Source organism: Gnatocerus cornutus, chromosome 1, assembly GCF_029298725.1.
Source record: "Gnatocerus cornutus isolate USDA-ARS CGAHR chromosome 1, icGnaCorn1.1, whole genome shotgun sequence".
Classification (NCBI taxonomy): Eukaryota; Metazoa; Arthropoda; class Insecta; order Coleoptera; family Tenebrionidae; genus Gnatocerus; species Gnatocerus cornutus.
In genome coordinates this window covers 2,904,079-2,931,239 of record NC_142233.1, presented here as the reverse complement: position 1 = coordinate 2,931,239, position 27,161 = coordinate 2,904,079, and positions in this window count along the sequence as shown.

Genomic DNA, 27,161 nt, shown 5'->3' with positions numbered 1-27,161 from the left:
CGACGATTTCTCGCCGATTTTCGTTGTTTTCTGGCTTGAATTCGCAAAGAAGAGCACGAAATCTACAAAATCATGACTTTTTACCAAGATTCAACGGCTGAATTGCAAGAAAACAGCAGAATTCTGCACGAAATCATCAAAATTCTTACAGAAAACCGCATATTTCGATGCAAAACAACGATTTCTCGCCGATTTTTGTTGTTTTCTGGCTTGAATTCGCAAAGAAGAGCACGAAATCTACAAAATCATGACTTATTACCAAGATTCAACGGCTGAATTGCAAGAAAACAGCAGAATTCTGCACGAAATCATCAAAATTCTTACAGAAAATCGCTTATTTCGATGCAAAACGACGATTTCTCGCCGATTTTCGTTGTTTTCTGGCTTAAATTCGCAAAGAAGAGCACGAAATCTACAAAATCATGACTTTTTACCAAGATTCAACGGCTGAATTGCAAGAAAACAGCAGAATTCTGCACGAAATCATCAAAATTCTTACAGAAAACCGCATATTTCGATGCAAAACGACGATTTCTCGCCGATTTTCGTTGTTTTCTGGCTTGAATTCGCAAAGAAGAGCACGAAATCTACAAAATCATGACTTTTTATCAAGATTCAACGGCTGAATTGCAAGAAAACAGCAGAATTCTGCACGAAATCATCAAAATTCTTAGAGAAAACTGCATATTTCGATGCAAAACAACGACTTCTCGCCGATTTTCGTTGTTTTCTATCTTGAATTTGCCAAGAAGAGCACGAAATCTACAAAATCATGACTTTTTACCTAGATTCAACGGCTGAATTGCAAGAAAACAGCAGAATTCTGCACGAAATCATCAAAATTCTTACAGAAAACCGCATATTTCGATGCAAAACGACGATTTCTCGCCGATTTTCGTTGTTTTCTGGCATGAATTCGCAAAGAAGAGCACGAAATCTACAAAATCATGACTTTTGACCAAGATTCAACGGCTGAATTGCAAGAAAACAGCAGAATTCTGCACGAAATCATCAAAATTCTTAGAGAAAACCGCATATTTCGATGCAAAACGATTATTTCTCGCCGAGTTTCGTTGTTTTCTGGCTTGAATTCGCAAAGAAGAGCACGAAATCTACTAAATCATGACTTTTTATCAAGATTCAACGGCTGAATTGCAAGAAATCAGCAGAATTCTGCACGAAATCATCAAAATTCTTACAGAAAACCGCATATTTCGATGCAAAACAACGATTTCTCGCCGATTTTTGTTGTTTTCTGGCTTGAATTCGCAAAGAAGAGCACGAAATCTACAAAACCATCACTTTTTACCAAGATTCTACGGCTGAATTGCAAGAAAACAGCAGAATTCTGCACGAAATCATCAAAATTCTTAGAGAAAACCGCATATTTCGATGCAAAACGACGATTTCTCGCCGATTTTCGTTGTTTTCTGGCTTGAATTCGCAAAGAAGAGCACGAAATCTACAAAATCATTAATTACTTTTTACAAAGATTCAACGGCTGAATTGCAAGAAAACAGCAGAATTCTGCACGAAATCATCAAAATTCTTAGAGAAAACCGCATATTTCGATGCAAAACGACGATTTCTCGCCGATTTTCGTTGTTTTCTGGTTTGAATTCGCAAAGAAGAGCACGAAATCTACAAAATCATGACATTTTACCAAGATTCAACGGCTGAATTGCAAGAAAACAGCAGAATTCTGCACGAAATCATCAAAATTCTTACAGAAAACCGCATATTTCGATGCAAAACGATTATTTCTTGCCGATTTTCGTTGTTTTCTGGCTTGAATTCGCAAAGAAGAGCACGAAATCTACAAAATCATGACTTATTACCAAGATTCAACGGCTGAATTGCAAGAAAACAGCAGAATTCTGCACAAAATCATCAAAATTCTTACAGAAAATCGCATATTTCGATGCAAAACGACGATTTCTCGCCGGTTTTCGTTGTTTTCTGGCTTGAATTCGCAAAGAAGAGCACGAAATCTACAAAATCATGACTTTTTACCAAGATTCAACGGCTGAATTGCAAGAAAACAGCAGAATTCTGCACAAAATCATCAAAATTCTTACAGAAAATCGCATATTTCGATGCAAAACGACGATTTCTCGCCGGTTTTCGTTGTTTTCTGGCTTGAATTCGCAAAGAAGAGCACGAAATCTACAAAATCATCACTTTTTACCAAGATTCTACGGCTGAATTGCAAGAAAACAGCAGAATTCTGCACGAAATCATCAAAATTCTTAGAGAAAACCGCATATTTTGATGCAAAACGACGATTTCTCGCCGATCTTCGTGGTTTTCTGGCTTAAATTCGCAAAGAAGAGCACGAAATCTACAAAATCATGACTTTTTACCAAGATTCAACGGCTGAATTGCAAGAAAACAGCAGAATTCTGCACGAAATCATCAAAATTCTTACAGAAAACCGCATATTTCGATGCAAAACGATTATTTCTTGCCGATTTTCGTTGTTTTCTGGCTTGAATTCGCAAAGAAGAGCACGAAATCTACAAAATCATGACTTATTACCAAGATTCAACGGCTGAATTGCAAGAAAACAGCAGAATTCTGCACAAAATCATCAAAATTCTTACAGAAAATCGCATATTTCGATGCAAAACGACGATTTCTCGCCGATTTTCGTTGTTTTCTGGCTTGAATTCGCAAAGAAGAGCACGAAATCTACAAAATCATGATTTTTTACCAAGATTCAACGGCTGAATTGCAAGAAAACAGCAGAATTCTGCACGAAATCATCAAAATTCTTACAGAAAACCGCATATTTCGATGCAAAACAACGATTTCTCGCCGATTTTGGTTGTTTTCTGGCTTGAATTCGCAAAGAAGAGCACGAAATCTACAAAATCATGACTTATTACCAAGATTCAACGGCTGAATTGCAAGAAAACAGCAGAATTCTGCACGAAATCATCAAAATTCTTAGAGAAAACCGTATATTTCGATGCAAAACAACGATTTCTCGCCGATTTTCGTTGTTGTCTGGCTTGAATTCGCAAAGAAGAGCACGAAATCTACAAAATCATTACTTTTTACAAAGATTCAACGGCTGAATTGCAAGAAAACAGCAGAATTCTGCACGAAATCATCAAAATTCTTAGAGAATACCGCATATTTCGATGCAAAACGACGATTTCTCGCCGATTTTCGTTGTTTTCTGGTTTGAATTCGCAAAGAAGAGCACGAAATCTACAAAATCATGACTTTTTACCAAGATTCAACGGCTGAATTGCAAGAAAACAGCAGAATTCTGCACGAAATCATCAAAATTCTTAGAGAAAACTGCATATTTCGATGCAAAACAACGATTTCTCGCCGATTTTCGTTGTTTTCTATTTTGAATTCGCCAAGAAGAGCACGAAATCTACAAAATCATGACTTTTTACCTAGATTCAACGGCTGAATTGCAAGAAAACAGCAGAATTCTGCACGAAATCATCAAAATTCTTACAGAAAACCGCATATTTCGATGCCAAACAACGATTTCTCGCCGATTTTCGTTGTTTTCTATTATGAATTCGCCAAGAAGAGCACGAAATCTACAAAATCATGACTTTTTACCTAGATTAAACGGCTGAATTGCAAGAAAACAGCAGAATTCTGCACGAAATCATCAAAATTCTTACAGAAAACCGCATATTTCGATGCAAAACGACGATTTCTCGCCGATTTTCGTTGTTTTCTGGCTTGAATTCGCAAAGAAGAGCACGAAATCTACAAAATCATGACTTTTTATCAAGATTCAACGGCTGAATTGCAAGAAAACAGCAGAATTCTGCACGAAATCATCAAAATTCTTAGAGAAAACTGCATATTTCGATGCAAAACAACGATTTCTCGCCGATTTTCGTTGTTTTCTATCTTGAATTCGCCAAGAAGAGCACGAAATCTACAAAATCATGACTTTTTACCTAGATTCAACGGCTGAATTGCAAGAAAACAGCAGAATTCTGCACGAAATCATCAAAATCCTTACAGAAAACCGCATATTTCGATGCAAAACGACGATTTCTCGCCGATTTTCGTTGTTTTCTGGCATGAATTCGCAAAGAAGAGCACGAAATCTACAAAATCATGACTTTTGACCAAGATTCAACGGCTGAATTGCAATAAAACAGCAGAATTCTGCACGAAATCGTCAAAATTCTTAGAGAAAACCGCATATTTCGATGCAAAACGACGATTTCTCGCCGATTTTCGTTGTTTTCTGGCTTGAATTCGCAAAGAAGAGCACGAAATCTACAAAATCATCACTTTTTACCAAGAGCCAACAGCTGAATTGCAAGAAAACAGCAGAATTCTGCACGAAATCATCAAAATTCTTAGAGAAAACCGCATATTTCGATGCAAAACGATTATTTCTCGCCGATTTTCGTTGTTTTCTGGCTTGAATTCGCAAAGAAGAGCACGAAATCGACAAAATCATGACTTTTTACCAAGCATCAACGGCTGAATTGCAAGAAAACAGCAGAATTCTGCACGAAATCATCAAAATTCTTACAGAAAATCGCATATTTTGATGCAAAACGACGATTTCTCGCCGATTTTCGTTGTTTTCTGGCTTGAATTCGCAAAGAAGAGCACGAAATCTACAAAATCTTGACTTTTTACCAAGATTCAACGGCTGAATTGCAAGAAAACAGCAGAATTCTGCACGAAATCATCAAAATTCTTACAGAAAACCGCATTTTTCGATGCAAAACGACGATTTCTCGCCGATTTTCGTTGTTTTCTGGCTTGAATTCGCAAAGAAGAGCACGAAATCTACAAAATCATGACTTTTTACCAAGATTCAACGGCTGAATTGCAAGAAAACAGCAGAATTCTGCACGAAATCATCAAAATTCTTAGAGAAAACTGCATATTTCGATGCAAAACAACGATTTCTCGCCGATTTTCGTTGTTTTCTATTTTGAATTCGCCAAGAAGAGCACGAAATCTACAAAATCATGACTTTTTACCTTGATTAAACGGCTGAATTGCAAGAAAACAGCAGAATTCTGCACGAAATCATCAAAATTCTTACAGAAAACCGCATATTTCGATGCAAAACGACGATTTCTCGCCGATTTTCGTTGTTTTCTGGCTTGAATTTGCAAAGAAGAGCACGAAATCTACAAAATCATGACTTTTTACCAAGATTCAACGGCTGAATTGCAAGAAAACAGCAGAATTCTGCACGAAATCATCAAAATTCTTACAGAAAACCGCATATTTCGATGCAAAACGACGATTTCTCGCCGATTTTCGTTGTTTTCTGGCTTGAATTTGCAAAGAAGAGCACGAAATCTACAAAATCATAACTTTTTATCAAGATTCAACAGCTGAATTGCAAGAAAACAGCAGAATTCTGCACGAAATCAGCAAAATTCTTACAGAAAACCGCATATTTCGATGCAAAACGATTATTTCTCGCCGATTTTCGTTGTTTTCTGGCTTGAATTCGCAAAGAAGAGCACGAAATCGACAAAATCATGACTTTTTACCAAGATTCAACGGCTGAATTGCAAGAAAACAGCAGAATTCTGCACGAAATCATCAAAATTCTTAGAGAAAACTGCATATTTCGATGCAAAACAACGATTTCTCGCCGATTTTCGTTGTTTTCTATTTTGAATTCGCCAAGAAGAGCACGAAATCTACAAAATCATGACTTTTTACCTAGATTCAACGGCTGAATTGCAAGAAAACAGCAGAATTCTGCACGAAATCATCAAAATTCTTACAGAAAACCGCATATTTCGATGCCAAACAACGATTTCTCGCCGATTTTCGTTGTTTTCTATTATGAATTCGCCAAGAAGAGCACGAAATCTACAAAATCATGACTTTTTACCTAGATTAAACGGCTGAATTGCAAGAAAACAGCAGAATTCTGCACGAAATCATCAAAATTCTTACAGAAAACCGCATATTTCGATGCAAAACGACGATTTCTCGCCGATTTTCGTTGTTTTCTGGCTTGAATTCGCAAAGAAGAGCACGAAATCTACAAAATCATGACTTTTTATCAAGATTCAACGGCTGAATTGCAAGTAAACAGCAGAATTCTGCACGAAATCATCAAAATTCTTAGAGAAAACTGCATATTTCGATGCAAAACAACGATTTCTCGCCGATTTTCGTTGTTTTCTATCTTGAATTCGCCAAGAAGAGCACGAAATCTACAAAATCATGACTTTTTACCTAGATTCAACGGCTGAATTGCAAGAAAACAGCAGAATTCTGCACGAAATCATCAAAATTCTTACAGAAAACCGCATATTTCGATGCAAAACGACGATTTCTCGCCGATTTTCGTTGTTTTCTGGCATGAATTCGCAAAGAAGAGCACGAAATCTACAAAATCATGACTTTTGACCAAGATTCAACGGCTGAATTGCAAGAAAACAGCAGAATTCTGCACGAAATCATCAAAATTCTTAGAGAAAACCGCATATTTCGATGCAAAACGACGATTTCTCGCTGATTTTCGTTGTTTTCTATCTTGAATTCGCAAAGAAGAGCACGAAATCTACAAAATCATGACATTTTACCAAGATTCAACGGCTGAATTGCAAGAAAACAGCAGAATTCTGCACGAAATCGTCAAAATTCTTAGAGAAAACCGCATATTTCGATGCAAAACGACGATTTCTCGCCGATTTTCGTTGTTTTCTGGCTTGAATTCGCAAAGAAGAGCACGAAATCTACAAAATCATCACTTTTTACCAAGAGCCAACAGCAGAATTGCAAGAAAACAGCAGAATTCTGCACGAAATCATCAAAATTCTTAGAGAAAACCGCATATTTCGATGCAAAACGACGATTTCTCGCCGATTTTCGTGGTTTTCTGGCTTAAATTCGCAAAGAAGAGCACGAAATCTACAAAATCATGACTTTTTACCAAGATTCAACGGCTGAATTGCAAGAAAACAGCAGAATTCTGCACGAAATCATCAAAATTCTTACAGAAAACCGCATATTTCGATGCAAAACGATTATTTCTCGCCGATTTTCGTTGTTTTCTGGCTTGAATTCGCAAAGAAGAGCACGAAATCGACAAAATCATGACTTTTTACCAAGCATCAACGGCTGAATTGCAAGAAAACAGCAGAATTCTGCACGAAATCATCAAAATTCTTACAGAAAATCGCATATTTTGATGCAAAACGACGATTTCTCGCCGATTTTCGTTGTTTTCTGGCTTGAATTCGCAAAGAAGAGCACGAAATCTACAAAATCTTGACTTTTTACCAAGATTCAACGGCTGAATTGCAAGAAAACAGCAGAATTCTGCACGAAATCATCAAAATTCTTACAGAAAACCGCATTTTTCGATGCAAAACGACGATTTCTCGCCGATTTTCGTTGTTTTCTGGCTTGAATTCGCAAAGAAGAGCACGAAATCTACAAAATCATGACTTTTTACCAAGATTCAACGGCTGAATTGCAAGAAAACAGCAGAATTCTGCACGAAATCATCAAAATTCTTAGAGAAAACTGCATATTTCGATGCAAAACAACGATTTCTCGCCGATTTTCGTTGTTTTCTATTTTGAATTCGCCAAAAAGAGCACGAAATCTACAAAATCATGACTTTTTACCTAGATTAAACGGCTGAATTGCAAGAAAACAGCAGAATTCTGCACGAAATCATCAAAATTCTTACAGAAAACCGCATATTTCGATGCAAAACGACGATTTCTCGCCGATTTTCGTTGTTTTCTGGCTTGAATTTGCAAAGAAGAGCACGAAATCTACAAAATCATGACTTTTTACCAAGATTCAACGGCTGAATTGCAAGAAAACAGCAAAATTCTGCACGAAATCATCAAAATTCTTACAGAAAACCGCATATTTCGATGCAAAACGACGATTTCTCGCCGATTTTCGTTGTTTTCTGGCTTGAATTTGCAAAGAAGAGCACGAAATCTACAAAATCATAACTTTTTATCAAGATTCAACGGCTGAATTGCAAGAAAACAGCAGAATTCTGCACGAAATCATCAAAATTCTTACAGAAAACCGCATATTTCGATGCAAAACGACGATTTCTCGCCGATTTTCGTTGTTTTCTGGCATGAATTCGCAAAGAAGAGCACGAAATCTACAAAATCATGACTTTTGACCAAGATTCAACGGCTGAATTGCAAGAAAACAGCAGAATTCTGCACGAAATCATCAAAATTCTTAGAGAAAACCGCATATTTCGATGCAAAACGACGATTTCTCGCTGATTTTCGTTGTTTTCTATCTTGAATTCGCAAAGAAGAGCACGAAATCTACAAAATCATGACATTTTACCAAGATTCAACGGCTGAATTGCAAGAAAACAGCAGAATTCTGCACGAAATCGTCAAAATTCTTAGAGAAAACCGCATATTTCGATGCAAAACGACGATTTCTCGCCGATTTTCGTTGTTTTCTGGCTTGAATTCGCAAAGAAGAGCACGAAATCTACAAAATCATCACTTTTTACCAAGAGCCAACAGCAGAATTGCAAGAAAACAGCAGAATTCTGCACGAAATCATCAAAATTCTTAGAGAAAACCGCATATTTCGATGCAAAACGACGATTTCTCGCCGATTTTCGTGGTTTTCTGGCTTAAATTCGCAAAGAAGAGCACGAAATCTACAAAATCATGACTTTTTACCAAGATTCAACGGCTGAATTGCAAGAAAACAGCAGAATTCTGCACGAAATCATCAAAATTCTTACAGAAAACCGCATATTTCGATGCAAAACGATTATTTCTCGCCGATTTTCGTTGTTTTCTGGCTTGAATTCGCAAAGAAGAGCACGAAATCGACAAAATCATGACTTTTTACCAAGCATCAACGGCTGAATTGCAAGAAAACAGCAGAATTCTGCACGAAATCATCAAAATTCTTACAGAAAATCGCATATTTTGAAGCAAAACGACGATTTCTCGCCGATTTTCGTTGTTTTCTGGCTTGAATTCGCAAAGAAGAGCACGAAATCTACAAAATCTTGACTTTTTACCAAGATTCAACGGCTGAATTGCAAGAAAACAGCAGAATTCTGCACGAAATCATCAAAATTCTTACAGAAAACCGCATTTTTCGATGCAAAACGACGATTTCTCGCCGATTTTCGTTGTTTTCTGGCTTGAATTCGCAAAGAAGAGCACGAAATCTACAAAATCATGACTTTTTACCAAGATTCAACGGCTGAATTGCAAGAAAACAGCAGAATTCTGCACGAAATCATCAAAATTCTTAGAGAAAACTGCATATTTCGATGCAAAACAACGATTTCTCGCCGATTTTCGTTGTTTTCTATTTTGAATTCGCCAAGAAGAGCACGAAATCTACAAAATCATGACTTTTTACCTAGATTAAACGGCTGAATTGCAAGAAAACAGCAGAATTCTGCACGAAATCATCAAAATTCTTACAGAAAACCGCATATTTCGATGCAAAACGACGATTTCTCGCCGATTTTCGTTGTTTTCTGGCTTGAATTTGCAAAGAAGAGCACGAAATCTACAAAATCATGACTTTTTACCAAGATTCAACGGCTGAATTGCAAGAAAACAGCAAAATTCTGCACGAAATCATCAAAATTCTTACAGAAAACCGCATATTTCGATGCAAAACGACGATTTCTCGCCGATTTTCGTTGTTTTCTGGCTTGAATTTGCAAAGAAGAGCACGAAATCTACAAAATCATAACTTTTTATCAAGATTCAACGGCTGAATTGCAAGAAAACAGCAGAATTCTGCACGAAATCATCAAAATTCTTACAGAAAACCGCATATTTCGATGCAAAACGATTATTTCTCGCCGATTTTCGTTGTTTTCTGGCTTGAATTCGCAAAGAAGAGCACGAAATCGACAAAATCATGACTTTTTACCAAGCTTCAACGGCTGAATTGCAAGAAAACAGCAGATTTCTGCACGAAATCATCAAAATTCTTACAGAAAATCGCATATTTTGATGCAAAACGACGATTTCTCGCCGATTTTCGATGTTTTCTGGCTTGAATTCGCAAAGAAGAGCACGAAATCTACAAAATCTTGACTTTTTACCAAGATTCAACGGCTGAATTGCAAGAAAACAGCAGAATTCTGCACGAAATCATCAAAATTCTTACAGAAAACCGCATTTTTCGATGCAAAACGACGATTTCTCGCCGATTTTCGTTGTTTTCTGGCTTGAATTCGCAAAGAAGAGCACGAAATCTACAAAATCATGACTTTTTACCAAGATTCAACGGCTGAATTGCAAGAAAACAGCAGAATTCTGCACGAAATCATCAAAATTCTTAGAGAAAACTGCATATTTCGATGCAAAACAACGATTTCTCGCCGATTTTCGTTGTTTTCTATTTTGAATTCGCCAAGAAGAGCACGAAATCTACAAAATCATGACTTTTTACCTAGATTCAACGGCTGAATTGCAAGAAAACAGCAGAATTCTGCACGAAATCATCAAAATTCTTACAGAAAACCGCATATTTCGATGCCAAACAACGATTTCTCGCCGATTTTCGTTGTTTTCTATTATGAATTCGCCAAGAAGAGCACGAAATCTACAAAATCATGACTTTTTACCTAGATTAAACGGCTGAATTGCAAGAAAACAGCAGAATTCTGCACGAAATCATCAAAATTCTTACAGAAAACCGCATATTTCGATGCAAAACGACGATTTCTCGCCGATTTTCGATGTTTTCTGGCTTGAATTTGCAAAGTAGAGCACGAAATCTACAAAATCATGACTTTTTACCAAGTTTCAACGGCTGAATTGCAAGAAAACAGCAGAATTTTGCACGAAATCATCAAAATTCTTACAGAAAACCGCATATTTCGATGCAAAACAACGATTTCTCGCCGATTTTCGTTGTTTTCTGGCTTGAATTCGCAAAGAAGAGAACGAAATCTACAAAATCATGACTTTTTACCAAAATTCAACGGCTGAATTGCAAGAAAACGGCAGAATTCTGCACGAAATCATCAAAATTCTTAGAGAAAACCGCATATTTCGATGCCAAACAACGATTTCTCGCCGATTTTCGTTGTTTTCTGGCTTGAATTCGCAAAGAAGAGCACGAAATCTACAAAATCATGACTTTTTACCAAGATTCAACGGCTGAATTGCAAGAAAACAGCAGAATTCTGCACGAAATCATCAAAATTCTTACAGAAAACCTCATATTTCGATGCAAAACGACGATTTCTCGCCGATTTTTGTTGTTTTCTGGCATGAATTTGCAAAGAAGAGCACGAAATCTACAAAATCATGACTTTTAACCAAGATTCAACGGCTGAATTGCAAGAAAACAGCAGAAATCTGCACGAAATCGTCAAAATTCTTAGAGAAAACCGCATATTTCGATGCAAAACGACGATTTCTCGCCGATTTTCGTTGTTTTCTGGCTTGAATTCGCAAAGAAGAGCACGAAATCTACAAAATCATGACTTTTTACCAAGATTCAACGGCTGAATTGCAAGAAAACAGCAGAATTCTGCACGAAATCATCAAAATTCTTACAAAAAACCGCATTTTTCGATGCAAAACGACGATTTCTCGCCGATTTTTGTTGTTTTCTGGCTTGAATTCGCAAAGAAGAGCACGAAATTTACAAAATCATGACTTTTTACCAAGATTCAACAGCTGAATTGCAAGAAAACAGCAGAATTCTGCACGAAATCATCAAAATTCTTACAGAAAACCGCATATTTCGGAGCAAGACGACGATTTCTCGCCGATTTTCGTTGTTTTCTGGCTTGAATTCGCAAAGAAGAGCACGGAATCTACAAAGTCATGACTTTTTACCAAGATTCAACGGCTGAATTGCAAGAAAACAGCAAAATTTTGCACGAAGTCATCGAAATTCTTAGAGAAAACCGCATATTACGATGCGAAACAACGATTTCTCGCCGATTTTTGTTGTTTTCTGGCTTGAATTCGCAAAGAAGAGCACGAAATCTACAAAATCATGACTTTTTACCAAGATTCAACAGCTGAATTGCAAGAAAACAGCAGAATTCTGCACGAAATCGTCAAAATTCTTAGAGATAACCGCATATTTCGATGCAAAACGACGATTTCTCGCCGATTTTCGTTGTTTTCTGGCTTGAATTCGCAAAAAAGAGCACGAAATCTACAAAATCATGACTTTTTACCAAGATTCAACGGCTGAATTGCAAGAAAACAGCAGAATTCTGCACGAAATCATCAAAATTCTTAGAGAAAACTGCATATTTCGATGCAAAACAACGATTTCTCGCCGATTTTCGTTGTTTTCTATTTTGAATTCGCCAAGAAGAGCACGAAATCTACAAAATCATGACTTTTTACCTAGATTCAACGGCTGAATTGCAAGAAAACAGCAGAATTCTGCACGAAATCATCAAAATTCTTACAGAAAACCGCATATTTCGATGCCAAACAACGATTTCTCGCCGATTTTCGTTGTTTTCTATTATGAATTCGCCAAGAAGAGCACGAAATCTACAAAATCATGACTTTTTACCTAGATTAAACGGCTGAATTGCAAGAAAACAGCAGAATTCTGCACGAAATCATCAAAATTCTTACAGAAAACCGCATATTTCGATGCAAAACGACGATTTCTCGCCGATTTTCGATGTTTTCTGGCTTGAATTTGCAAAGTAGAGCACGAAATCTACAAAATCATGACTTTTTACCAAGTTTCAACGGCTGAATTGCAAGAAAACAGCAGAATTTTGCACGAAATCATCAAAATTCTTACAGAAAACCGCATATTTCGATGCAAAACAACGATTTCTCGCCGATTTTCGTTGTTTTCTGGCTTGAATTCGCAAAGAAGAGAACGAAATCTACAAAATCATGACTTTTTACCAAAATTCAACGGCTGAATTGCAAGAAAACGGCAGAATTCTGCACGAAATCATCAAAATTCTTAGAGAAAACCGCATATTTCGATGCCAAACAACGATTTCTCGCCGATTTTCGTTGTTTTCTGGCTTGAATTCGCAAAGAAGAGCACGAAATCTACAAAATCATGACTTTTTACCAAGATTCAACGGCTGAATTGCAAGAAAACAGCAGAATTCTGCACGAAATCATCAAAATTCTTACAGAAAACCTCATATTTCGATGCAAAACGACGATTTCTCGCCGATTTTTGTTGTTTTCTGGCATGAATTTGCAAAGAAGAGCACGAAATCTACAAAATCATGACTTTTAACCAAGATTCAACGGCTGAATTGCAAGAAAACAGCAGAAATCTGCACGAAATCGTCAAAATTCTTAGAGAAAACCGCATATTTCGATGCAAAACGACGATTTCTCGCCGATTTTCGTTGTTTTCTGGCTTGAATTCGCAAAGAAGAGCACGAAATCTACAAAATCATGACTTTTTACCAAGATTCAACGGCTGAATTGCAAGAAAACAGCAGAATTCTGCACGAAATCATCAAAATTCTTACAAAAAACCGCATTTTTCGATGCAAAACGACGATTTCTCGCCGATTTTTGTTGTTTTCTGGCTTGAATTCGCAAAGAAGAGCACGAAATTTACAAAATCATGACTTTTTACCAAGATTCAACAGCTGAATTGCAAGAAAACAGCAGAATTCTGCACGAAATCATCAAAATTCTTACAGAAAACCGCATATTTCGGAGCAAGACGACGATTTCTCGCCGATTTTCGTTGTTTTCTGGCTTGAATTCGCAAAGAAGAGCACGGAATCTACAAAGTCATGACTTTTTACCAAGATTCAACGGCTGAATTGCAAGAAAACAGCAAAATTTTGCACGAAGTCATCGAAATTCTTAGAGAAAACCGCATATTACGATGCGAAACAACGATTTCTCGCCGATTTTTGTTGTTTTCTGGCTTGAATTCGCAAAGAAGAGCACGAAATCTACAAAATCATGACTTTTTACCAAGATTCAACAGCTGAATTGCAAGAAAACAGCAGAATTCTGCACGAAATCGTCAAAATTCTTAGAGATAACCGCATATTTCGATGCAAAACGACGATTTCTCGCCGATTTTCGTTGTTTTCTGGCTTGAATTCGCAAAAAAGAGCACGAAATCTACAAAATCATGACTTTTTACCAAGATTCAACGGCTGAATTGCAAGAAAACAGCAGAATTCTGCACGAAATCATCAAAATTCTTAGAGACAACTGCATATTACGATGCAAAACAACGATTTCTCGCCGATTTTCGTTGTTTTCTGGCTTGAATTCGCAAAGAAGAGCACGAAATCTACAAAATCATGACTTTTTACCAAGATTCAACGGCTGAATTGCAAGAAAACAGCAGAATTCTGCACGAAATCATCAAAATTCTTAGAGAAAACCGCATATTACGATGCAAAACAACGATTTCTCGCCGATTTTCGTTGTTTTCTGGCTTGAATTCGCAAAGAAGAGCACGAAATCTACTAAATAATCACTTTTTACCAAGATTCAACGGCTGAATTGCAAGAAAACAGCAGAATTCTGCACGAAATCATCAAAATTCTTAGAGAAAACCGCATATTACGATGCAAAACAACGATTTCTCGCCGATTTTCGTTGTTTTCTGGCTTGAATTCGCAAAGAAGAGCACGAAATCTACTAAATAATCACTTTTTACCAAGATTCAACAGCTGAATTGCAAGAAAACAGCAGAATTCTGCACGAAATCATCAAAATTCTTACAAAAAACCGCATTTTTCGATGCAAAACGACGATTTCTCGCCGATTTTTGTTGTTTTCTGGCTTGAATTCGCAAAGAAGAGCACGAAATCTACTAAATAATCACTTTTTGCCAAGATTCAACAGCTGAATTGCAAGAAAACAGCAGAATTCTGCACGAAATCGTCAAAATTCTTAGAGATAACCGCATATTTCGATGCAAAACGACGATTTCTCGCCGATTTTCGTTGTTTTCTGGCTTGAATTCGCAAAGAAGAGCATGAAATCTACAAAATCATGACTTTTTACCAAGATTCAACGGCTGAATTGCAAGAAAACAGCAGAATTTTGCACGAAATCATCGAAATTCTTAGAGAAAACCGCATATTACGATGCGAAACAACGATTTTTCGCCGATTTTCGTTGTTTTCTGGCTTGAATTCGCAAAGAAGAGCACGAAATCTACTAAATAATCACTTTTTGCCAAGATTCAAAAGCTGAATTGCAAGAAAACAGCAGAATTCTGCACGAAATCATCAAAATTCTTAGAGAAAACCGCATATTACGATGCAAAACAACGATTTCTCGCCAATTTTCGTTGTTTTCTGGCTTGAATTCGCAAAGAAGAGCACGAAATCTACTAAATAATCACTTTTTGCCAAGATTCAACAGCTGAATTGCAAGAAAACAGCAGAATTCTGCACGAAATCGTCAAAATTCTTAGAGATAACCGCATATTTCGATGCAAAACGACGATTTCTCGCCGATTTTCGTTGTTTTCTGGCTTGAATTCGCAAAGAAGAGCACGAAATCTACAAAATCATGACTTTTTACCAAGATTCAACGGCTGAATTGCAAGAAAACAGCAGAATTCTGCACGAAATCATCAAAATTCTCACAGAAAACCTCATATTTCGATGCAAAACGACGATTTCTCGCCGATTTTCGTTGTTTTCTGGCATGAATTTGCAAAGAAGAGCACGAAATCTACAAAATCATGACTTTTAACCAAGATTCAACGGCTGAATTGCAAGAAAACAGCAGAATTCTGCACGAAATCGTCAAAATTCTTAGAGAAAACCGCATATTTCGATGCAAAACGACGATTTCTCGCCGATTTTCGTTGTTTTCTGGCTTGAATTCGCAAAGAAGAGCACGAAATCTACAAAATCATGACTTTTTACCAAGATTCAACGGCTGAATTGCAAGAAAACAGCAGAATTCTGCACGAAATCATCAAAATTCTTACAAAAAACCGCATTTTTCGATGCAAAACGACGATTTCTCGCCGATTTTTGTTGTTTTCTGGCTTGAATTCGCAAAGAAGAGCACGAAATCTACAAAATCATGACTTTTTACCAAGATGCAACAGCTGAATTGCAAGAAAACAGCAGAATTCTGCACGAAATCATCAAAATTCTTACAGAAAACCGCATATTTCGGAGCAAGACGACGATTTCTCGCCGATTTTCGTTGTTTTCTGGCTTGAATTCGCAAAGAAGAGCACGGAATCTACAAAGTCATGACTTTTTACCAAGATTCAACGGCTGAATTGCAAGAAAACAGCAGAATTTTGCACGAAATCATCGAAATTCTTAGAGAAAACCGCATATTACGATGCGAAACAACGATTTCTCGCCGATTTTCGCTGTTTTCTGGCTTGAATTCGCAAAGAAGAGCACGAAATCTACAAAATCATGATTTTTTACCAAGATTCAACGGCTGAATTGCAAGAAAACAGCAGAATTATCCACGAAATCATCAAAATTCTTACAGAAAACCGCATATTTCGATGCAAAACGACGATTTCTCGCCGATTTTCGTTGTTTTCTGGCTTGAATTCGCAAAGAAGAGCACGAAATCTACTAAATCATCACTTTTTACCAAGATTCAACGGCTCAATTGCAAGAAAACAGCAGAATTCTGCATGAAATCATCAAAATTCTTACAGAAAACCGCATATTTCGATGCAAAACGACGATTTCTCGCCGATTTTCGTTGTTTTCTGGCTTGAATTCGCAAAGAAGAGCACGAAATCTACAAAATCATGACTTTTTACCAAGATTCAACGGCTGAATTGCAAGAAAACAGCAGAATTCCGCACGAAATCCTCAAAATTCTTACAGAAAACCGCATATTTCGATGCAAAACTACGATTTCTCGCCGATTTTCGCTGTTTTCTGGCTTGAATTCGCAAAGAAGAGCACGAAATCTACAAAATCATGATTTTTTACCAAGATTCAACGGCTGAATTGCAAGAAAACAGCAGAATTATCCACGAAATCATCAAAATTCTTACAGAAAACCGCATATTTCGATGCAAAACGACGATTTCTCGCCGATTTTCGTTGTTTTCTGGCTTGAATTCGCAAAGAAGAGCACGAAATTTACAAAATCATCACTTTTTACCAAGATTTAACGGCTGAAATGCAAGAAAACAGCAGAATTCTGCACGAAATCATCAAAATTCTTAGAGAAAACCGCATATTTCCATGCAAAACAACGATTTCTCGCTGATTTTCGTTGTTTTCTGGCTTGAATTCGCAAAGAAGAGCACGAAATCTACAAAATCTTGACTTTTTACCAAGATTCAACGGCTGAATTGCAAGAAAACAGCAGAATTCTGCACGAAATCAACAAAATTCTTACAGAAAACCGCATATTTCGATGCAAAACGACGATTTCTCGCCGATTTTCGTTGTTTTCTGGCTTGAATTCGCAAAGAAGAGCACGAAATTTACAAAATCATCACTTTTTACCAAGATTCAACGGCTGAATTGCAAGAAAATCGCAGAATTCTGCACGAAATCATCAAAATTCTTAGAGAAAACCGCATATTTCGATGCAAAACGACGATTTCTTGCTGATTTTCGATGTTTTCTATCTTGAATTCGCAAAGAAGAGCACGAAATCTACAAAATCATGACTTTTTACCAAGATTCAACGGCTGAATTGCAAGAAAACAGCAGAATTCTGCTCGAAATCATCAAAATTCTTACAGAAAACCGCATATTTCGATGCAAAACGACGATTTCTCGCCGATTTTCGTTGTTTTCTGGCTTGAATTCGCAAAAAAGAGCACGGAATCTACAAAATCATGACTTTTTACCAAGATTCAACAGCTGAATTGCAAGAAATCAGCAGAATTCTGCACGAAATCATCAAAATTCTTAGAGAAAACCGCATATTTCGATGCAAAACGACGATTTCTCGCAGATTTTCGTTGTTTTCTATCTTGAATTCGGAAAGAAGCGCACGAAGTCTACAAAATCATGACTTTTTATCAAGATTCAACGGTTGAATTGCAAGAAAACTGCAGAATTCCGCACGAAATCCTCAAAATTCTTACAGAAAACCGCATATTTCGATGCAAAACGACGATTTATCCCCGATTTTCGTTGTTTTCTGGCTTGAATTCGCAAAGAAGAGCACGAAATCTACAAAATCATGACTTTTTACCAAGATTCAACGGCTGAATTGCAAGAAAACAGCAGAATTCTGCACGAAATCATCAAAATTCTTACAAAAAACCGCATTTTTCGATGCAAAACGACGATTTCTCGCCGATTTTTGTTGTTTTCTGGCTTGAATTCGCAAAGAAGAGCACGAAATTTACAAAATCATGACTTTTTACCAAGATTCAACAGCTGAATTGCAAGAAAACAGCAGAATTCTGCACGAAATCATCAAAATTCTTACAGAAAACCGCATATTTCGGAGCAAGACGACGATTTCTCGCCGATTTTCGTTGTTTTCTGGCTTGAATTCGCAAAGAAGAGCACGGAATCTACAAAGTCATGACTTTTTACCAAGATTCAACGGCTGAATTGCAAGAAAACAGCAAAATTTTGCACGAAGTCATCGAAATTCTTAGAGAAAACCGCATATTACGATGCGAAACAACGATTTCTCGCCGATTTTTGTTGTTTTCTGGCTTGAATTCGCAAAGAAGAGCACGAAATCTACAAAATCATGACTTTTTACCAAGATTCAACAGCTGAATTGCAAGAAAACAGCAGAATTCTGCACGAAATCGTCAAAATTCTTAGAGATAACCGCATATTTCGATGCAAAACGACGATTTCTCGCCGATTTTCGTTGTTTTCTGGCTTGAATTCGCAAAAAAGAGCACGAAATCTACAAAATCATGACTTTTTACCAAGATTCAACGGCTGAATTGCAAGAAAACAGCAGAATTCTGCACGAAATCATCAAAATTCTTAGAGACAACTGCATATTACGATGCAAAACAACGATTTCTCGCCGATTTTCGTTGTTTTCTGGCTTGAATTCGCAAAGAAGAGCACGAAATCTACAAAATCATGACTTTTTACCAAGATTCAACGGCTGAATTGCAAGAAAACAGCAGAATTCTGCACGAAATCATCAAAATTCTTAGAGAAAACCGCATATTACGATGCAAAACAACGATTTCTCGCCGATTTTCGTTGTTTTCTGGCTTGAATTCGCAAAGAAGAGCACGAAATCTACTAAATAATCACTTTTTACCAAGATTCAACGGCTGAATTGCAAGAAAACAGCAGAATTCTGCACGAAATCATCAAAATTCTTAGAGAAAACCGCATATTACGATGCAAAACAACGATTTCTCGCCGATTTTCGTTGTTTTCTGGCTTGAATTCGCAAAGAAGAGCACGAAATCTACTAAATAATCACTTTTTACCAAGATTCAACAGCTGAATTGCAAGAAAACAGCAGAATTCTGCACGAAATCATCAAAATTCTTACAAAAAACCGCATTTTTCGATGCAAAACGACGATTTCTCGCCGATTTTTGTTGTTTTCTGGCTTGAATTCGCAAAGAAGAGCACGAAATCTACTAAATAATCACTTTTTGCCAAGATTCAACAGCTGAATTGCAAGAAAACAGCAGAATTCTGCACGAAATCGTCAAAATTCTTAGAGATAACCGCATATTTCGATGCAAAACGACGATTTCTCGCCGATTTTCGTTGTTTTCTGGCTTGAATTCGCAAAGAAGAGCATGAAATCTACAAAATCATGACTTTTTACCAAGATTCAACGGCTGAATTGCAAGAAAACAGCAGAATTTTGCACGAAATCATCGAAATTCTTAGAGAAAACCGCATATTACGATGCGAAACAACGATTTTTCGCCGATTTTCGTTGTTTTCTGGCTTGAATTCGCAAAGAAGAGCACGAAATCTACTAAATAATCACTTTTTGCCAAGATTCAACAGCTGAATTGCAAGAAAACAGCAGAATTCTGCACGAAATCATCAAAATTCTTAGAGAAAACCGCATATTACGATGCAAAACAACGATTTCTCGCCAATTTTCGTTGTTTTCTGGCTTGAATTCGCAAAGAAGAGCACGAAATCTACTAAATAATCACTTTTTGCCAAGATTCAACAGCTGAATTGCAAGAAAACAGCAGAATTCTGCACGAAATCGTCAAAATTCTTAGAGATAACCGCATATTTCGATGCAAAACGACGATTTCTCGCCGATTTTCGTTGTTTTCTGGCTTGAATTCGCAAAGAAGAGCACGAAATCTACAAAATCATGACTTTTTACCAAGATTCAACGGCTGAATTGCAAGAAAACAGCAGAATTCTGCACGAAATCATCAAAATTCTCACAGAAAACCTCATATTTCGATGCAAAACGACGATTTCTCGCCGATTTTCGTTGTTTTCTGGCATGAATTTGCAAAGAAGAGCACGAAATCTACAAAATCATGACTTTTAACCAAGATTCAACGGCTGAATTGCAAGAAAACAGCAGAATTCTGCACGAAATCGTCAAAATTCTTAGAGAAAACCGCATATTTCGATGCAAAACGACGATTTCTCGCCGATTTTCGTTGTTTTCTGGCTTGAATTCGCAAAGAAGAGCACGAAATCTACAAAATCATGACTTTTTACCAAGATTCAACGGCTGAATTGCAAGAAAACAGCAGAATTCTGCACGAAATCATCAAAATTCTTACAAAAAACCGCATTTTTCGATGCAAAACGACGATTTCTCGCCGATTTTTGTTGTTTTCTGGCTTGAATTCGCAAAGAAGAGCACGAAATCTACAAAATCATGACTTTTTACCAAGATGCAACAGCTGAATTGCAAGAAAACAGCAGAATTCTGCACGAAATCATCAAAATTCTTACAGAAAACCGCATATTTCGGAGCAAGACGACGATTTCTCGCCGATTTTCGTTGTTTTCTGGCTTGAATTCGCAAAGAAGAGCACGGAATCTACAAAGTCATGACTTTTTACCAAGATTCAACGGCTGAATTGCAAGAAAACAGCAGAATTTTGCACGAAATCATCGAAATTCTTAGAGAAAACCGCATATTACGATGCGAAACAACGATTTCTCGCCGATTTTCGCTGTTTTCTGGCTTGAATTCGCAAAGAAGAGCACGAAATCTACAAAATCATGATTTTTTACCAAGATTCAACGGCTGAATTGCAAGAAAACAGCAGAATTATCCACGAAATCATCAAAATTCTTACAGAAAACCGCATATTTCGATGCAAAACGACGATTTCTCGCCGATTTTCGTTGTTTTCTGGCTTGAATTCGCAAAGAAGAGCACGAAATCTACTAAATCATCACTTTTTACCAAGATTCAACGGCTCAATTGCAAGAAAACAGCAGAATTCTGCATGAAATCATCAAAATTCTTACAGAAAACCGCATATTTCGATGCAAAACGACGATTTCTCGCCGATTTTCGTTGTTTTCTGGCTTGAATTCGCAAAGAAGAGCACGAAATCTACAAAATCATGACTTTTTACCAAGATTCAACGGCTGAATTGCAAGAAAACAGCAGAATTCCGCACGAAATCCTCAAAATTCTTACAGAAAACCGCATATTTCGATGCAAAACTACGATTTCTCGCCGATTTTCGCTGTTTTCTGGCTTGAATTCGCAAAGAAGAGCACGAAATCTACAAAATCATGATTTTTTACCAAGATTCAACGGCTGAATTGCAAGAAAACAGCAGAATTATCCACGAAATCATCAAAATTCTTACAGAAAACCGCATATTTCGATGCAAAACGACGATTTCTCGCCGATTTTCGTTGTTTTCTGGCTTGAATTCGCAAAGAAGAGCACGAAATTTACAAAATCATCACTTTTTACCAAGATTTAACGGCTGAAATGCAAGAAAACAGCAGAATTCTGCACGAAATCATCAAAATTCTTAGAGAAAACCGCATATTTCCATGCAAAACAACGATTTCTCGCTGATTTTCGTTGTTTTCTGGCTTGAATTCGCAAAGAAGAGCACGAAATCTACAAAATCTTGACTTTTTACCAAGATTCAACGGCTGAATTGCAAGAAAACAGCAGAATTCTGCACGAAATCAACAAAATTCTTACAGAAAACCGCATATTTCGATGCAAAACGACGATTTCTCGCCGATTTTCGTTGTTTTCTGGCTTGAATTCGCAAAGAAGAGCACGAAATTTACAAAATCATCACTTTTTACCAAGATTCAACGGCTGAATTGCAAGAAAATCGCAGAATTCTGCACGAAATCATCAAAATTCTTAGAGAAAACCGCATATTTCGATGCAAAACGACGATTTCTTGCTGATTTTCGATGTTTTCTATCTTGAATTCGCAAAGAAGAGCACGAAATCTACAAAATCATGACTTTTTACCAAGATTCAACGGCTGAATTGCAAGAAAACAGCAGAATTCTGCTCGAAATCATCAAAATTCTTACAGAAAACCGCATATTTCGATGCAAAACGACGATTTCTCGCCGATTTTCGTTGTTTTCTGGCTTGAATTCGCAAAAAAGAGCACGGAATCTACAAAATCATGACTTTTTACCAAGATTCAACAGCTGAATTGCAAGAAATCAGCAGAATTCTGCACGAAATCATCAAAATTCTTAGAGAAAACCGCATATTTCGATGCAAAACGACGATTTCTCGCAGATTTTCGTTGTTTTCTATCTTGAATTCGGAAAGAAGCGCACGAAGTCTACAAAATCATGACTTTTTATCAAGATTCAACGGTTGAATTGCAAGAAAACTGCAGAATTCCGCACGAAATCCTCAAAATTCTTACAGAAAACCGCATATTTCGATGCAAAACGACGATTTATCCCCGATTTTCGTTGTTTTCTGGCTTGAATTCGCAAAGAAGAGCACGAAATCTACAAAATCATGACTTCTTACCAAGATTCAACGGCTGAATTGCAAGAAAACAGCAGAATTATTTACGAAATCATCAAAATTCTTACAGAAAACCGCATATTTCGATGCAAAACGACGATTTCTCGCCGATTTTCGTTGTTTTCTGGCTTGAATTCGCAAAAAAGAGCCCGAAATCTACAAAATCATGACTTTTTACCAAGATTCAACGGCTGAATTGCAAGAAAACAGCAGAATTCTGCACGAAATCATCAAAATTCTTAGAGACAACTGCATATTACGATGCAAAACAACGATTTCTCGCCGATTTTCGTTGTTTTCTGGCTTGAATTCGCAAAGAAGAGCACGAAATCTACAAAATCATGACTTTTTACCAAGATTCAACGGCTGAATTGCAAGAAAACAGCAGAATTCTGCACGAAATCATCAAAATTCTTAGAGAAAACCGCATATTACGATGCAAAACAACGATATCTCGCCGATTTTCGTTGTTTTCTGGCTTGAATTCGCAAAGAAGAGCACGAAATCTACTAAATAATCACTTTTTACCAAGATTCAACGGCTGAATTGCAAGAAAACAGCAGAATTCTGCACGAAATCATCAAAATTCTTAGAGAAAACTGCATATTTCGATGCAAAACAACGATTTCTCGCCGATTTTCGTTGTTTTCTATTTTGAATTCGCCAAGAAGACCACGAAATCTACAAAATCATGACTTTTTACCAAGATTCAACGGCTGAATTGCAAGAAAACAGCAGAATTCTGCACGAAATCATCAAAATTCTTAGAGAAAAACGCATATTTCGATGCAAAACAACGAGATCTCGCCGATTTTCGTTGTTTTCTGGCTTGAATTCGCAAAGAAGAGCACAAAATCTACTAAATAATCACTTTTTACCAAGATTCAACGGCTGAATTGCAAGAAAACAGCAGAATTCTGCACGAAATCGTCAAAATTCTTAGAGAAAACCGCATATTTCGATGCAAAACGACGATTTCTCGCCGATTTTCGTTGTTTTCTGGCTTGAATTTGCAAAGAAGAGCACGAAATCTACAAAATCATGACTTTTCACCAATATTCAACGGCTGAATTGCAAGAAAACAGCAGAATTCTGCACGAAATCGTCAAAATTCTTAGAGAAAACCGCATATTTCGATGCAAAACGACGATTTCTTGCCGATTTTCGTTGTTTTCTGGCTTGAATTCGCAAAAAAGAGCACGAAATCTACAAAATCATCACTTTTTACTAAGATTCAACGGCTGAATTGCAAGAAAACAGCAGAATTCTGCACGAAATCATCAAAATTCTTAGAGAAAACCGCATATTTCGATGCAAAACGACGATTTCTCGCTGATTTTCGTTGTTTTCTATCTTGAATTCGCAAAGAAGAGCACGAAATCTACAAAATCATGACTTTTTATCAAGATTCAACGGCTGAATTGCAAGAAAACAGCAGAATTCTGCACGAAATCATCAAAATTCTTACAGAAAACCACATATTTCGATGCAAAACGACGATTTCTCGCCGATATTCGTTGTTTTCTGGCTTGAATTTGCAAAGAAGGGCACGAAATCTACAAAATCATGACTTTTTACCAAGATTCAACGGCTGAATTGCAAGAAAACAGCAGAATTCCGCACGAAATCCTCAAAATTCTTACAGAAAACCGCATATTTCGATGCAAAACGACGATTTCTCGCCGATTTTCGCTGTTTTCTGGCTTGAATTCGCAAAGAAGAGCACGAAATCTACAAAATCATGATTTTTTACCAAGATTCAACGGCTGAATTGCAAGAAAACAGCAGAATTATCCACGAAATCATCAAAATTCTTACAGAAAACCGCATATTTCGATGCAAAACGACGATTTCTCGCCGATTTTCGTTGTTTTCTGGCTTGAATTCGCAAAGAAGAGCACGAAATCTACTAAATCATCACTTTTTACCAAGATTCAACGGCTCAATTGCAAGAAAACAGCAGAATTCTGCATGAAATCATCAAAATTCTTACAGAAAACCGCATATTTCGATGCAAAACGACGATTTCTCGCCGATTTTCGTTGTTTTCTGGCTTGAATTCGCAAAGAAGAGCACGAAATCTACAAAATCATGACTTTTTACCAAGATTCAACGGCTGAATTGCAAGAAAACAGCAGAATTCCGCACGAAATCCTCAAAATTCTTACAGAAAACCGCATATTTCGATGCAAAACTACGATTTCTCGCCGATTTTCGCTGTTTTCTGGCTTGAATTCGCAAAGAAGAGCACGAAATCTACAAAATCATGATTTTTTACCAAGATTCAACGGCTGAATTGCAAGAAAACAGCAGAATTATCCACGAAATCATCAAAATTCTTACAGAAAACCGCATATTTCGATGCAAAACGACGATTTCTCGCCGATTTTCGTTGTTTTCTGGCTTGAATTCGCAAAGAAGAGCACGAAATTTACAAAATCATCACTTTTTACCAAGATTTAACGGCTGAAATGCAAGAAAACAGCAGAATTCTGCACGAAATCATCAAAATTCTTAGAGAAAACCGCATATTTCCATGCAAAACAACGATTTCTCGCTGATTTTCGTTGTTTTCTGGCTTGAATTCGCAAAGAAGAGCACGAAATCTACAAAATCATGACTTTTTACCAAGATTCAACGGCTGAATTGCAAGAAAACAGCAGAATTCTGCACGAAATCAACAAAATTTTTACAGAAAACCGCATATTTCGATGCAAAACGACGATTTCTCGCCGATTTTCGTTGTTTTCTGGCTTGAATTCGCAAAGAAGAGCACGAAATTTACAAAATCATCACTTTTTACCAAGATTCAACGGCTGAATTGCAAGAAAATCGCAGAATTCTGCACGAAATCATCAAAATTCTTAGAGAAAACCGCATATTTTGATGCAAAACGACGATTTCTTGCTGATTTTCGATGTTTTCTATCTTGAATTCGCAAAGAAGAGCACGAAATCTACAAAATCATGACTTTTTACCAAGATTCAACGGCTGAATTGCAAGAAAACAGCAGAATTCTGCTCGAAATCATCAAAATTCTAACAGAAAACCGCATATTTCGATGCAAAACGACGATTTCTCGCCGATTTTCGTTGTTTTCTGGCTTGAATTCGCAAAAAAGAGCACGGAATCTACAAAATCATGACTTTTTACCAAGATTCAACAGCTGAATTGCAAAAAATCAGCAGAATTCTGCACGAAATCATCAAAATTCTTAGAGAAAACCGCATATTTCGATGCAAAACGACGATTTCTCGCAGATTTTCGTTGTTTTCTATCTTGAATTCGCAAAGAAGAGCACGAAGTCTACAAAATCATGACTTTTTATCAAGATTCAACGGTTGAATTGCAAGAAAACTGCAGAATTCCGCACGAAATCCTCAAAATTCTTACAGAAAACCGCATATTTCGATGCAAAACGACGATTTATCCCCGATTTTCGTTGTTTTCTGGCTTGAATTCGCAAAGAAGAGCACGAAATCTACAAAATCATGACTTTTTACCAAGATTCAACGGCTGAATTGCAAGAAAACAGCAGAATTATTTACGAAATCATCAAAATTCTTACAGAAAACCGCATATTTCGATGCAAAACGACGATTTCTCGCCGATTTTCGTTGTTTTCTGGCTTGAAATCGCAAAGAAGAGCACGAAATCTACTAAATCATCACTTTTTACCAAGATTCAACGGCTGAATTGCAAGAAAACAGCAGAATTCTGCACAAAATCATCAAAATTCTAACAGAAAACCGCATATTTCGATGCAAAACGACGATTTCTCGCTGATTTTCGTTGTTTTCTATCTTGAATTCGCAAAGAAACGCACGAAATCTACAAAATCATGACTTTTTACCAAGATTCAACGGCTGAAATGCAAGAAAACAGCAGAATTCTGCACGAAATCATCAAAATTCGTAGAGAAAACCGCATATTTCGATGCAAAACGACGATTTCTCGCTGATTTTCGTTGTTTTCTATCTTGAATTCGCAAAGAAGAGCACGAAATCTACAAAATCATGACTTTTTACCAAGATTCAACGGCTGAATTGCAAGAAAACAGCAGAATTCTGTACGAAATCATCAAAATTCTTACAGAAAACCGCATATTTTGATTCAAAACGACGATTTTTCGCCGACTTTCGTTGTTTTCTGGCTTGAATTCGCAAAGAAGAGCACGAAATCTACAAAATCATGACTTTTTACCAAGATTCAACGGCTGAATTGCAAGAAAACAGCAGAATTCTGCACGAAATAATCAAAATTCTTAGAGAAAACCGCATATTTCCATGCAAAACGACGATTTCTCGCTGATTTTCGTTGTTTTCT